Below are 7,264 nucleotides of genomic sequence, written 5' to 3' on the forward strand. Positions count from 1 at the left end.
ATAACGATAAAAAGAGTTTTCGTTGAGGTTTCAGTAATAATAATAGTTGTTGTGTTATCATTTGTATGATTTCTGGACTGAACTGACCGATTCATCCATAAGGGGGGCATTGGGATTTTCAATATTTTTTTAGGATCGGTTTTTGTGCCATGGAATTTTGGTTTTTCAGATTGTGTGTTCATTACGGCTTGCGGATTTTCCGTTCTTTAGCATATGTTTTTCGGTTTCGTCATAAATACTTGTCTTATGGGTTTCGGATTTGGTTTCCAAAGTGGTTTTCGAATTTTCCCATTTGGATTCCGGTTTCTCTTCGATCCAAGCGGCCACTGATCTCGAATAGCCGCGAAACCTCTGTATGTTCCACTTGTCAACACTGTATCGGATCGATCAGGGTTTTAAGAACTGGGATGTGAACACTTATAGATTTTGACGGTTTTGCATGAGGTTTTCGATTTTGATCGAATTTTTTTGCGGTTTTGCGGTTGTGGATAATTTTTTCGACGGCTTAGAGGACTTTCTAATGGACCCTCTCATCCTTCTGTACAGTGGATTTCCACACGGATTCTTGTTTTGCAAATTAAAAATCTCTCTTTCTAAAATTAAAAATCTTCATTTTCGTTCTGTTTCGTGTCTTAAATTACAGTAAGCCTCGTGTAGTTATTTCCTCTGAAATTGTATGTGGATCTTTTTATACAGATTTTCATTCTCAAAATTATCAATGTAGGTGCCTCACAATTATCAAAGAGAGTCTGTTTGATCTTGGCTGTCTACTTCCTGCTGTAAATGAAATACTGAAGTAACCTTCATCAGACAATGATGACAAAATTGTTTACATATCATAATAATTTGATTTAGCGCCCTTCTTCCAAAAAGCAACCCCTCTGGAGTAAGTGCCCCCGTCCCCCCTGTTTTATATCAGAAAGTTAGAAAGGTGATGATGTTTTGCTAAAACTTCACTTGTAATTTCATGCTTGCACAATTGATCATTATTATTACATGTATTATTATTATTTTTAAGCTTGTCATTGTTTTTATACTGGCCTTTGTCAAGCAAAGGGTCAAATCTGAACTTCAAAACTACAATGGATATCCTGGTTTGCTGATGTGAGTACAGAATTGATTAATAAAGCAAAAAGGTCAAGGCTTATATTGAAGGTCAGCAACATATAGTCTGATCATTGTGTATTTTTAAGTAGTTGTACCTAAGTCTAAGTGACACCCAGCTACATGCACTTTTTTTCAAAAAAGTTGCTACTTGTAATTCTAGGCAAGGGGATGTGCTGCTGGTTTGGGTGGCATTTTCATGACTCACTTACATGTAACTATAATAGGGTTACATTTTCAATAGAGTTACTAGAGTGGAAACTAACACATTTTCATGATTTGGAAAATTTTCATAAATCAAAGCAAGGATTTACAAACAGAAAGGTTCAAATTAGATTGAAATGTTGTTTTTACAACCAAAAAATGGAATTTTTCAGATGCCTGACCCAGCTGAATGGGTGCAGGGTAAGTGGTCATACCATGGCAACCTGATTTTGAATAAATTAAGTGTTTGTTTGTTTTGTTTATTCTCTCACTGGTAAAATCACTCCAGAACAAAAGTTATCTTTCAAATAGGCACTCTTAAGCCACATGGTATCAACAAATGCTTTTCATTTAACTAATTTATTCTTGTTTTCTTGTCACCATATTCCCACCAATAGCATAGCTCCATTTTCTGAATATAAATTCACACACAACTCACAATTCCTACAATTTCTCTGATGAAGGGCTATTATGCTTGAAAAATCAGCTTTTAAACTCTACAAAGTGGCCAATTTACATTATCAGCTCAGTCAATAATATTAAATTACCTGCTATACTCTCCCACTGATGCAGCAACACAGTTTCTTTAGAAACTTACCCCCTTTACCTGCGCAGCAGTCCAGCACTCAACATGAGTGGACAGAAAAAATAATTCCTCTGTTTTCATTAGTTTTTCAGAACATTGTCACTGTTCTTGTCTACGGCATCCTGTTCTACCCATTTTTTTCCTGTCTGACAACTGACAACAGACTGGTTGGGTCCTTACTGGGTTTTCTTTATGTTACAATCAGGTGAGCTAGCTATTACTTTGTTTATGAATACCAATTTAATCAGACTGTGAGTTTGTTTTTTAATTATCAAATACAGTTCTCAGAACTCTACAATTGCCAATGCTTAATTCAAATATTACTCTAATGTGGAGTACTATTATTTGCTTTGAAATAAGTGATGTTTGTGTTAACTTTGGACCATGTTTTGTACACATGTACTGGTAACTAGGGAACACAGCATGACTTACATGCGAAACAACAGACTAATTTAGTTCTCTCTGCTTAAGTAACCCTATCAGCCCCAAGGGTAGTCAGCATGTAAGTTCTCCCTCCCCCCCCCAGTAATATTGCTGAATCATTCATTGAGAACATGAGAATAACAAAAAGATTGCCAACTCAAGACGCTCTGATTACAATATGGATTCTCCTCATCAGTACCAATGGAAATTTATCGTGAAGAGTCTAGAGAATATGGATATTGATCTTAACCCTTTAACTACCATTAGTGATCAAGAGAGAATTTCTCGTAATAGTGTAGTTTGATCGTCCGGGTGAGTGTAGTCCTGAGAAGGACTGTTGTCAGTATTGGTGACTGACATTTCGACAACCTGAGCGGAGGTCATCGTCAGAATCAAGTGAATAGTTGTTGTCTGCCGAATGTTCTTAGTCCGGTTTGTATAAACTGATTGGTCGGTTTTGCCGCGATGTTATTGGCTGTAAGACTCAAGTGGCGTAGGTCGGTCGTGATTGGTCAGTCTCGATCCGTTAGTAAAGTTAGGTCGTTCTGTTTGGTTCGTTTGTAATGTTAATGTCATGTTTGTATGGTGCCGGTAGTGGTTGACACCTGTTAAGGGGAGTCAGTTCCAAGTTAGTAAACCAGCTTTCCAGAGTCAGTCGTTGAAAGTAGTTGGTGTTGTAGGTTAGGCATTGCGCAGAGTCCCAGTCAACAGTGTGGTTCGAAAGTCGGTGTTGTTCAGCAATGTGATTGTTGACATCGCCTTTCCTCGTCGCTCGTTAGTTTTCAGTTAGTCTGGTTTTGAGGTTTCTGCCAGTCTCACCGATGTAGGAGGCGTGCCAGTCGGAGCAGTTGATCTTATAAACTGCTCCCTGTCTCTTCCTCGGTTCGTCTTGATCTTTGACGTTAGTCAGTAACTGACGTAGTGTTGTAATGGGTTTGTGAGCGACGCGGATATTGAATGGTTGTAGGATGCGCGAGATGTTATCAGATATGCCCTTTATGTGCGGTATAGTTGCTGTAGTCGTAGGAGTTGTGTTGTCGTTAGCTTCGGTAGTGGTAGTTAAGGTCGGTGAGTGTTTCGTCGGACGGAGTATTCGTTATAGTTCTTGGAAAAAACACGGTCAAGGTACTTGTTCTCGTCAGATAATGTCAAAATATCTGCGGTACGTAGTTTAGCAGATATTTGTTTTTTGCACGTTCTGTATTTGGTATTCTTAATGTGTTATACAATCAGGTGTTTCAGTTACGAAGTACGCGTTAATTGCGTGTCGTATATATAAATGCATGTTGTCAGTTCGTGGTCTTCCTTCGGGTCTGCTAACGCTACACGCTACTCCACTGTTCTTTAGCATGAGCGACTCTGAGGAAGCTAGGGCACGTTCTAGTCGGAACGATGGAGTTTTAGATCCTTCTGTTGGTGCTGCTATACAGTCTGCCGTTTCTGAATCGATGGATTCTTTGACCGATAACCTCACTAAGGTAACATATTGAATCTTGGCTTAGTGATTTCGCGAAGCGATTTTCCGAGGAGAACAGCTCTTCCGTTAAACAAGCAGTCAATAGAGCTCGGCGTGAACAATATACCTGCAAAAGGGAAGAAAAACCAGCAGCAGTTGGATCATTCCCTCCATGTGGTGGATAAACTAGACGAAGGATCCGACGCTCTCAAGTAGAAATTGTACGAGAAAGTTAAAGTTGCTCTGGAGTCAGGTACTGAATTAGTTTCCAAGCGTGTTAAAGCCATTAAGCCAGCTGACAAGAGCGAATTTGAATGGGAGACCGTTAGCGAATATTTGTCCGACGAACTCGCCTCTGACTCCGACGACGAGAAGAGAATTTACCGGGCCGAGAGGAGAGCCGGGAGAAAAATCATTAAAGAGAAGCGTCGTCTTGTCCGTCACGGACGGTTCTGACGAGAAAGGAAGTGGTTCCTCTTCTGTACTCCGCGCGGCTTCTTCGTCGAGATTCTCGTCTAAGGATTTGGCTTCTCGTTCGGAAGCTAGACCAGCTCGTCGTTTGGGGCCTTGTTTTCAGATAAGTAGCCTACTCTTTCTCGTTATACTGGCTTTGTTTTTACCTCGTCGATTATGGCGTTACACTCAGGCCATAATCAAATATTCTCCATGAATTGCCGTTTTGCTGTATGTCGTTCTATAAACAAGGTTAGTGCAGAATATCAAAATACCTGCGGTACGTAGATTAGCAGATATTTGTTTTCTGCACGTTCTGTATTTGGCAGTCTTATTGTGTTAGACAATTAGGTGTTTCACTTACGCAATACGCGTTAATTGCTTGTCGCATATAGAGCTGTTGTCAATTAGTAATCTTCCTTCGGGTCTGCTAACGCCATACGCTACTCCACTGTTCTTTTATTTTTATGCTGTGGATTTTATTTTCATGCTGTTGTGTGTTCCCCTTTTTTCAGTGTGGAGGTTTTGGTCATTTGAGCTTGACATGCACCAAACCTGCGGACACTTCAAAGAGTAGCGCTCGCCGTGATTGACTAGAGGGCGGTTTGTTGACCACTGATAATGCTGATGCCCAGCAAGTTGAGTGCGATTTTTTAGATTTATTGTCTTCCTGTAGCGACGAATTCAGTGTTAAAGGCGGTAGCAATGGCGTCAAAGGTCGCTTGAAGTCCTTGCTTAACTTCTGGGTTGAAGCATTAGATGCTTCAGATTTCGTGCTTGACATGATTAGGCGTGGTTACAGGTTACCTTTTGCCCAGTATCCCTCACAGTGCTTTCTAAAGAACAACAGATCTGCGCTTCAGCATCCAGAATTTGTGGCTGAAGCAATTACCGAGCTTCTTAGTAATGGTTGTATTTTTAAGCATGTCGTTCCTCCGTTCTGGTGAATCCTTTAACAGTCGCGGAAGGAGAGAAGTTGCGTCTTGTTATTGATCTTAGGCGCGTCAACAATTGTTTAGTTAAACCCAAATTCAAATATGAAGACTTGCGCTCGCTATGCCAAGTTCTGGATGAAGGACACTGGTTTTTCACGTGGGACCTTAAGTCAGGCCATCTTCATGTTGATATTTGTCTTGATCACCAAAAGTATCTCGGTTTTGCTTGGCCTTTTTCCGGCGTTGTTAGATATTTAACCTTTGCAGTTCTTCCTTTCGGCCTTAGTAGTGCCAGCTTTTGTTTCACTAAGTTAATGCACCCGTTAGTTAGACGCTGGCGTTCTATAGGGCACACCAGTTTCCTTTATCTAGACGACGGCTTCGGCAGTCAACCTGATAAGTGTTCCGCCACGGCAGCAAACTTAATTCAACGCAAAGAGCTTTCTTCATCTGGTCTTCTTTGTAACAAGGAAAAGTCGCACTGGACTCCAATGCAAATTGGCGAGTGACTCGGTTTCGTGATCGATTCTATTTCATTGTCATTTGGAATTCCAGAGAAGAAAGTTTCCAAACTTAAGGGCTTGTTGGATTCTGCGATTCAAGCAGGGTACTCTTCATTCCGTGAGTTAGCGAGAATCGCTGGTACTATCATTTTAGTTACTTTGGCAGTCGGCCCGATTTCTCGTCTTTTGACCAGGCAGATGTACTTCGCCGTTGAAACCAGGTCAGCATGGGACAACACCATTCATTTTTCTCTCAGTCTTCAACTCGAGCTCAAATTTTGGTGCTGCAACATCGATTGCCTCAACGGTTATTCTATAAGGCCACCATTAGCAACCCATACCGTTGTGTTTTCCGACGCAAGTGATGTAGCCTTCGGAGGCTTTTCACCTTCTCTAGACGGCACCATTGTCAGCGGCATGTGGGAACCCGTGGATATCGGCCAAAGTTCTACGTTCCGCGAACTGAAAGCTATTTATTTCTTATTGCTTTCCGACGTTGCTCAATTGAAAAACAAGTGAGTTAAAATCTTAACTGATAATCAGGGCGCCGCCAGAATTGTTGCTATCGGAAGCTCCAAAATTAATCTCCAGGCTCTGGCCATGGACATTTTTAATCTCTGTCTTGTTAACAGCATCATTCTGGAAGCGCAATGGATCCCAAGGTCGCTTAATGAAAGGGGAGATCTTCTCAGCAGATTTGTTGACAAAGATGACTGGTCCGTCAACCCTTCTGTATTTCGTATGATTGACGCCAACTGGGGCCCTCCCACAATCGATCGGTTTGCGTCGCATTACAACGCCCAGGTTCCTAGGTTCAATTATAAATTTTCCTCCCCCGGCTGCAGCGGCGTTGACGCCTTGGCCTAGGATTGGCGAGACGAGAACAATTGGGTCTGCCCTCCTGTGAGTGCCATCGTCCCTTCTGTTAGAGCTCTCTCGTCGTGCTCTGGTTACGGCACTCTGATCGCTCCACAGTGGCCTTCGGCCTATTTTTGGCCCTTTTTGCATGACAGCTCTTCTCCGTTCAAGTCTTTTGTTAAGGTAGTGTTTGAGCTTCTTTGTATTGAAGACCTCTTGTTGGAAGGTCCCGGCCAGAGGCAAATTTACAAGGCACGTCCCTCGGTTTTCAGTTGTTGCCCGAGATTCAGAGTGTTAGCCTTACGGGTATTTTTTAGGTGAGCTTTTGTCATCCTTGTTTACCATACATGTCTCTTTTCTTTCAGCTCTGCTCCTCACCTTGTCGTTGCTGATCTTTTAGTCTAACCTCGTTGTGTTTTGTCTGATTTGGCATTGTCATTTTGGTCAGTGGTTTGACCTCCGTTTGTTTTGAACCTTTTGCCTGATTTGGCATCGTCGTTTTGACCTTAGTGTTCTGGGCTAAACTGTTTTTACGTCGCGTATGCTATTTTATTGTGTTTTGCCTGATTTGGCAGTATCTCTTGGGCCGTTTTGATGGTTTTTGTGGCATCCCATTTTCTGTTTGTATTATGTATCTCTTTTTTATGTTATTCTACCTTTTGTTTTTTGCTTACTTTTATTTTATTTTATTTTATTTCTTGTAGACGTTCTGCAATCGGGGATTTGGCGTGACGCAAATTCT

The 7,264-nt window shown here is 41.5% G+C and overlaps 2 pseudogenes; both read left to right on the forward strand.

The window, feature by feature from the left end:
* Positions 1-2,118: 2,118 nt before the first annotated feature.
* On the forward strand, positions 2,119-4,888 carry LOC149033861 (uncharacterized; annotated as a pseudogene).
* Positions 4,889-5,008: 120 nt separating this feature from the next.
* On the forward strand, positions 5,009-7,258 carry LOC149033862 (uncharacterized; annotated as a pseudogene).
* Positions 7,259-7,264: the final 6 nt, after the last annotated feature.

This window comes from Pocillopora damicornis, unplaced genomic scaffold, assembly GCF_964200805.1.
Source record: "Pocillopora damicornis unplaced genomic scaffold, jaPocDami1.2 SCAFFOLD_9_1, whole genome shotgun sequence".
NCBI classification, from domain to species: Eukaryota; Metazoa; Cnidaria; class Anthozoa; order Scleractinia; family Pocilloporidae; genus Pocillopora; species Pocillopora damicornis.